The 8,496-nt window shown below is 35.8% G+C and overlaps 1 long non-coding RNA gene across 1 annotated transcript; it reads left to right on the forward strand.

Annotated features, from left to right (window-relative positions):
• Nucleotides 1-2,848: 2,848 nt before the first annotated feature.
• Nucleotides 2,849-8,012, forward strand: LOC140002547 (uncharacterized). Its single transcript, XR_011809359.1, has 2 exons — nt 2,849-2,963; nt 7,532-8,012. It is a non-coding gene; the product is annotated as an uncharacterized lncRNA (long non-coding RNA).
• The last annotated feature ends 484 nt before the right edge of the window (nt 8,013-8,496 follow it).

An 8,496-nucleotide genomic window follows, 5' to 3' on the forward strand; every position in this document is an offset into this window, starting at 1 on the left:
TCAATGGAATTCAGTCAGAAACAAGGGGTCAGTGGACACATTTGTAACAACAAGGCCAACGAGATTTAAAGCAGTATTAAAATTAGTTGATGTTATTCAAATAAACATTTCTCAGAATGGAAAGAATAATAAAAATACTTGTACATCTTAAAAAACAAAGTGAAAGCAGTGATTTTATTTTACATTGGACTACAGAATATTCTCATGCAGTGTTTGCAACATAAATATTCCAATGCTGCATTAAGGCAGAACCCCACAATTATGTGGAATTTCTCTTGGACCCCCCACCTTTTTTTTTTTTTTTTTTTTTAAATTGAAAGGATAGAAAGCCTGCAAAGATTAGAGCATGGATGGTGCATATTGACAGACTGAACTATTAGTTTTGCGTATTTTAAAGCATACTATAAAATATTAATTACTAAAAACACAGGAAAGAAACACGTTTACTTGGTAAGAGAGTAGTAGCAAAAGATCTTTGTTTTCTTAAAACTGTGATTTTATTTTTTTTTTAGGCCTCATTCCTGCATTATATTAAGACTGACAGGTTATATGCTATTTGATCGGTCACACTGGTTTTGGCAGGTGGGAACATAAGAAGTTTCTGTGCTTGGCTGCTTATAGCGTTCCCTCACATCTGTGTGTTAGCCTCATAGACCAGCTGCACTAGCACAATTGAGGAAGGCAATGAACTGTAGTAAGGAGGACAAAAGATATTATGAAATCACCTTTATTTTATATATCTCACCTGCTTCTTAAATTCCCTAAACTAATGTGAAAGACATATTATTAACGTTTGAGGATGTGACAGTCTAATTGCTCATATGGCAATTCAGTACCAAATTTACCTAAAGATTTTATTTTCCTGTTTGTCCCGACTGCACACATACACACAAAAGCTACTGGAATTTTATAGCTGTCAATTTCACCCATCAGTCACATTGTCCATAATTTTTTGTCTATATATTTTCCCACTTTCTTGCTTTCATTTTTTCTCTAGCCCTTATCCTGAACATTAGCAATGCTTTCATTCTAAGAAAGTGTTTTGCCATTTACGTAGTGGTGCTTCTGGATTTATTCCTGCATGTCTGAACTTGCAGAGTCTGTGTATGATTTCAACTTGAGTGCACTGCCACTAGTTCCTTGGGGGAGAGAGCTGGTCTGCAAAGAAGTGTTGTGAGGAACATAGTACGTTGCAGGCTGTGTGGGACAGAAACAGGAATTGCTGCCACAGAAGCAGCATCTGACTGAGAGGAATGTGCCTTGCTGTACATATGGCTTAGCTCAGAATTTGGAATGCCTGCTCTCATATACCAAAACAACCCCAAAAATGTGGGAAAGGAGCTTTGCAAGACTGGGAGTTTTTCCTTACTACTGCCAAGCTGGAATCACCATGAGTTAGCCTGTGTAGTAGGTTGCGTTGCAGTGATTACAAAGCTGAGCCCTGCTGGGTGGAGATTCCAGCCAGAGTCTTGATGACAGGGTAACTGTAGCACTGTGGCACTGTACCATCTCCATTAAATACTGCACCTCGTCTCTGTATTCATGCTGCTGTACTGGTTGTGGATCTGGCTAGGTTGGGTTTTATGCAGAATGCACTATTAAATAGTACAGACATGCACATAATATTAACCAAAACATCCATAGACAGAATTACTTGAGAGTAATTGAAAATTCACACGCTAATTTAGTTCATGCTAATGTCCTCAACATAATGACCTCCTGCCTTCTTACTTCCTAAACAGCATTTCTGTCTGTGACCCTCATTTTTCTCCATAGCCTTACATAGGTCTGACACATGACTGAAGTAGTTGGCACCAACATTTAACCAAACAGATTTTCCAATGAAAGAAGTCTGTCTCGAGTGTGGCTGAACTGTAGAAAGGAGGTCTGGGAAAGAAAGAAAAAAAAACACCACACCTGCATTTTTAATTTAAACAACTCTTTTTCCCCCCACTTCTGCTGTAGAGGAACTCTCGTAATGGCAAACCATTTATACTGTACAAATGCACTGTTACTAAAACTGTTCACAGTGGTGTTTTGGAAGAATGCACAGATATATTGATTACATGCCTCATTTGTATAATATGGTATGAAAATGTTTCCAAAGGCTTAACATCTTGGAGAAATGACCTTCAGTGTGGCAGGTTTAACAATAATGACTGAGGCACAACCTTTCTTACCTTTCTAAAGAGGTACTGACTTCTAACTACCTAGGAAGTTACTTCTCTATTTTCCCCTTCTTTGGAAAATCCTTGGCAGATTTCTTCTGATATATTGGCCCCTGTACCTCAAATCAGCACCTGGATTTCATGCAACTCAGAAGCAGTCCCTCGTACTTTGTCAAGTATATTTGAAAAAATTATCCTAATTCTCTACTTTAGGGCCTGAAGACTCACTAGATTTTCAAGTATAACAATTAGTCTGGTAGTTACTGTTTGACAGGACTCTAATGGTACTTACTTGCCAGAAATTTTTAAAGATATTTGGAGTGTGACTTTATAGTTAGCCAGTGAAAACGGCCTAGAATCACACTCAAGTGTCAGAGAGAGTGATATTTCATCAGTGAATGCTTACACAGGCAACTAATGAAACTGAGGCAAAGCCAATAACAATCCAGCTTACTTTGCTTTCACAGTCCTATTTAGAAGAGTGAATATCCTCAGCCAATATTGCCCTAATGCATGATCATCTTAACTTTCAAGGAGGAAGACTGCATATATATTTCCAGTATGGTTTGGGGAAAAAAAAAACAAAAACAAACTAACACAACAGTGACCATCTTCTCAGTAAATCATCAATTTCAATGACCCATGTAAACTGGATTTTTTATTTTTTTTAACATTCTCTAGTCTTTTGAAGTGACAGAATTGTTCTTATTCTTCTGGATCACCTGGCTAAGTGTGCCAGACAACGTTGTGCAATGTTCTGTTTCTGACATTGGTGAGCACCAAATTTACAGTAAGGTAAGGGAGGTTTAAAATTTACCATTTTCATTATTTGTGAAGAGCTTTTCTTTCCCCTAACCGTTGCCAATTTATGTTTAAATTACCTAAAAGGATATTTGTTATTTGTAAATATTATAGTTATTAGTATTCCAATGTCTAATCGATGTTAATGTCTAATTTTGCCATCATCTAGGCACCTCCAATATCATGTCTCCGTGAGTCCTGTGGCTTAATTGTACAGTGTTTGGAAAGTAATAATCCTTGTATCAGTTTGAAAATGTATTGGCTTTATTCCATTGTAATCTTCTTGCTTAAGTGGTTTTGTAGCAGTCTCCCTCTACGTGAAATATATGAAATACTTATCATAATCATAAACACCTAATGGAGCTGAACGCACATTACAGCTGAGTTGGAAAAGCATCAGTGTCTTATAGCTGCATTGCATTACTCTTACCTTTATAGAAACATATTACTGATGAACACAGAAGCATGGATAGGAAACTACTACTTATTATTAAAATGCTGCACTTGGTATTATGAAAATGATTTAGTATTTCCTTTTTCACTGTAGAAAATGCTATTATCACGGTTTGGGGTGTGCATGTAGGAAACACCTAGCTGTTTGCTTTGCTATTCCACTGGCAGAAACACAGCATCTTCTTACTGTTTAAAGTAGTATTCACACATAAGGGCAATCATGAAATGTTTGCTGTTAATATAATTTATATTAATGACAAAGGATAGCATTAATACTCTGTGAGGTTTCTATAAGGGACAGATTTTCTGTTATTCAGGGATCAAAGATCCACAGGAGCTAAAAGACGGAAGAAGAAAAGCTCCTTCGCATTTATACCTTAGTACACTGAAAGCAAATGCAGCTACTCACTGAAATTATTATTTATTTCCTATTTTAGTGAAATAGCTTTTGTTTCTAAAGGAATCACATAAAAGAAGCTTTTTCCCATTCCTGTCCAAGTTGTTACTTACACCTTGGGAAGAGAGAAGGAAGAAGAGAACCAAAAACATCAGAGCTTGGCCTGAATCAGGCCAAAAATCTGAGGATGCTTAGACTTTAGGAAGGAGCTAGAAAGTACTCTAAAGCCAGCTTTTACTAACCTGTACGTATTTCCGTCCTCACGCTGCATGGTTTTATGCCATACAGCAATACCTCAGGAAGAAAATGTCAGATGTGTTCTGTGGGTTTAAAGTACTTTCTTCCCTGGGGCAATCCAAGTTATTTCAGCAATATAGAATAATTTCAAGTTAGCCAGCTTCAAAAATATGCTGAATTTAGGAAATAAATAATAACTAACAAAAGGTAAAAATACTTCAGAGATGTATTTAAATAGTATGATCCCATTTGTTCAGATTCTTTAGTTCAATTTTGAATTAAATTGGAAGGTCTGAAAACAGATGATAAAAGCTTGGTTTTTGAGCTAGTTCTGAGTCAGTACGGCCCTGCCACCTGGCAACAGTCTCACATTTATCTGTGGGAATAGCAGGAATTGCTGTCTTATTATGACTGGGGAGCAATCTCATGAGAGGCTGCAAGGAGCAGAAGGGAAATGTAATCTATATGTATGAGTACTCTAAAATACCTGTAATCAGAAGAATCTCCAATTGGGATGCTGTTTCTGGACTTCCGTGATAAAAAGAATGTTTTAAAGCAAAATTAAGAGTGAGGAAATAGAAGCAAGCATAATTTCATACTAGATAGTTATTCTGTTTAATAAAAATGGCTTACTGAAAGAATTTAAGTCTTTCAGGGCTTTCCTGCTTAACATTTGCATGTTATGTATCCAGAACAGAAGTCACATGTAAAATGAATCCAAGTTAACATGCCTGCCCACAGATAAAGTGTTTGATTCAGATGTAAATAGCAGGATTCATAAATCGAGATGATAGGTTACAACATTTTTTAGAGATTAACTTCCTAGATAATTTGTAGTTTCAATATTGTTCAGATATTGCGAGAGTTTAGCCTTTTGCTATTGAAATATTTAGATGAGTGACATAAAAGACACCTGAGACAATCAAAAGCTTTTATTCCTTCAATAGGCTCTTAGTACTATTTTTTTTTTAAAGCAAGTACAACTCTGTTTAGGCCCTGAACAAACACCAAAGGACTTATCTTTGCAACTACTGACTTCACGTTAGTTATATCAGGGATGAACTTGACTCAACATTTTATCCATATTGTATACATTATTGACTCATTTATTCAATTATTAAATGCAGTAGCTCTCAGATAATTAGCTGAGAGCAGAGCAATGAAGTGCTTGCTTAAAAATGAGAGTAAAACCATTTCAAACATCCCAACTCCCATTTTCATCTAGCTGCTTTAGAAAATAGCAGGTTTGTTACTGTTGCTTCGGAAAAACATTGGCAGAAAGCTTAAGATAGGAGTTGGTGATTTCAGTTTGATACCTGTTCTGATTAAAGGAGACAAAGTGGTTTGACCACCTTGCAGATTAGAAACTATGGTGGAATACTACATTAAGAGCTAAGCTTCTTACATCTCTAAGGGGCTAGTGCACAAAGAGAACCCAAAACATATACAAATGACGTCAAAATTATTTCTGCCAGTGGAAATTTCCAATCTCAGCCTAATAAATGCTTTCTGGAGCTCCTCACACTTTTCGTGTGCCATTGTCCTGATTTTTCTCAAGTAAAAACTGCATTCTCAGCCAGCTCCCCATTTATCCCACTCCAGCAACCATATCGTTAAATATATTCCTAGAATGTATTTTAGCTGACCAGACAGAGAATCGTGATTGCGCTGTGACAAATAGTACTAAATTGAGAATGTGTCAGCAGAACACTCCGAAAGATGAGTCCAAATGCACTGCATTTATAGATTAATTGACATTAGAACAGAACTACTTTGTCAGGTGTCCTAAATTAAATTATCATAAAGAAGTTCTAAGTTAAGAAAAACAGTTAAACCAAATTCATTTTGACTAGTAAGACTGTCTGATTAGAAATGTAGTACAGTTTAATGGATAATTAAGAAAATATAGCTAAGATTACTTTTCCTGTGTGTACCTACATAGAAGGCACAGAAAGAAGTCCAAGGACTTCAGCAAGGCAATTCACTTCCTATTTTCTGTAGATGATTGAAGCTGTCTACTTTTAAAGTGGAACAATAGCTATATTCTGTGAGTCCTCATAAGAATCTTCCTTTTTCAGTGCTCTAAGCTATGTTTCCTAGTTTCACTTTTCACAGCATTCAGAACCCACAAGGGATTGGTTTTAAACAGAGTATGTTAAAGAAAATCAACAGCAACAACAACAAAAAAAAACACGCTTATTTTGGTAAAACTGTCTACTAACATTTACAAAAGGGAGCACAAACGGTGCATTGCTCCTGCACAAATATGAAAGGCATAAACTATGGTGCTCAGGTGTAGTAAAAACGGAAAAAGGATTATTTGTGCTTTATTTACCATAAAGTTCAATTTTGTTCTTTTTCACATTTCCCTCGCTTTCATTTTCATCCTAAACACAAGATCAGGAGAATCACTTGCAGAAATGATATTTATTTTAAGATTACAGTTAAAGGGATTGCTTTCAGCTCCATGATAATATTGTTAGCAGTAGTACAACATGCAAAGAAATATACCAAGAACAGTTAGACTCCATTTGAATTACTGGAAGTGATCTTTGGGTGCAGCATGCTCTCCTCCATCTGCTTTTCTTTACTGTGTTAGCAAAAATTGCAAAGGTTGGAAGCCAAGTTTAAAAAGGCAGATTCTATCTGTACCAAAGTTCATCCTGCCCAAACTATAACAAAACTGCTAAAGAAACATCCAAGTAAAAAACAATAACAGAACAACCAACCCACCTGTAAGTATACTCTGCCTTGTAGTAACTGTTTCAGACGCTTCTTCTAAGGGCTTTTCTCTCCTCTGTTAAAGTTGTGTAGCTCTCTAAAACTTTGGTTGTGTCTTAATTAGTTCAGTGTGGCCTCATTAACCTACCCTGAGCACCTGTGTAAAAGCAGAACAGGACATTTAACTCTCTACTTGCTGGAGATTGTGTTCACTTCTCAATAGAAATAAGGGAAAAAAATCTAAAATAAATTGTTATTCATGTTGAGGCCCACACAGATCTGCAGAAATTCTGAGTAAGATACAGCATTTGAAGATCTGATATTTGTGCCACTAATATACTAAACTTATTAGTGACTTCCTCCATTCTGACAGTGAATCTTTTTCTAGATATCTTTTCTTTACAGATGGGCTTCATGAGATACAAGCCTTTATCAAGACAAAGAATATTTCAACAGAAAACACATCTTAGGTTGTATGGTCAATGTGTTTTAGGCAGAAGGAATCTAAAAGAAGTCTTCAGACTTCTTTAAAAAATGCAGAACATTACTGTGGTATTAGTGTTTCACAGATGTGAAGTCATATTCTGCATTTATTAGATCTGATGAAATTTAATGTTTTTGTTGTTGTTTGTTGTTGTTGTTGTTTTGTAATCCCCTTGTATAAATATTACTAAGAAGCAGTCATTGTCTTCTCTGGGGTTTGGTCAATTAACAAGAAAAAGATTAAAAAAACACTTTGGTATTTATATTCCAGGCCTGCAAGGTCTCAGAATCAGCGAGCATGAGGATTCAGATGAAGCTTTTGCAGATAGAAATTTTACTGGAGAGTAAACAAAAAAAAATGTAATGTCAGAAATCTCTCTCCTCAGTCTTGCTAGAGCTGATCTTAGAAGCATTGGCGTTGGTGTTTCAAACTGTTCTTTCTTCTACAAGAAATGAAGTTGGCACTTCCACTGTCACATCTTAGAATTGCTCACTCAGCTCTTGAAAGAAAATCACTGCTAATTAAACTGGGGTTGCCTGACCAAAAAAAAAAAAAAAGTCCTGAGAACACTGTTGGTTTCCTTTTTATGTCAGCTGATGATCTAGCTTCATATGATGCCATTTCCACTCTATGGTGTTATGACCGTGTTATTATAGTGTTATTAACAAATGTGTGTTGTTGAAATAGATAACAACTGCCATTAATTGTTTCTAAAGAATTGTGGTCAGACTATTAAAATATTGGTCTTTGCTTTCATGGACTGTTTTTTTTAAAGGGAGAGTCTGAAGGGCTTTACTTTCAGGGACAAAGTCTTGCCCCATAACTAGGTCTTACTTGACTAAGAGGACAACAAACAGAGTAGGATTGATATTTTTTACTTTCACTGGGTACAACACGTTTGCTTTACTTTGCATACCTTTTAAGTATGGTTACTTAGATGGTGAGCAGAGATCTCCAAAGTAGTATATAGAAGTATACAAAATGTGCTTACAACAAAATGCCCTTTTCCTTACTCAGTTGCAGGAGCTATGCAGGCCTTATAAATAATAATGGTAATAATTGCTACCTTGCTTATGATACTGTGAATCAAATTTATGGTGCATTTACCTTGATAACATCTGATATTAGGTCATATTAAAATAAATAAAAAAGGTTTTGGATATGTGTATGTTTAACACATTTTTTACTATCAAATTATTAAGACAATTTCATAGTTATTTGCTGGTGTATAATTT

The sequence above is a fragment of the Anas platyrhynchos genome, chromosome 5, assembly GCF_047663525.1.
Source record: "Anas platyrhynchos isolate ZD024472 breed Pekin duck chromosome 5, IASCAAS_PekinDuck_T2T, whole genome shotgun sequence".
Taxonomy (NCBI): domain Eukaryota; kingdom Metazoa; phylum Chordata; class Aves; order Anseriformes; family Anatidae; genus Anas; species Anas platyrhynchos.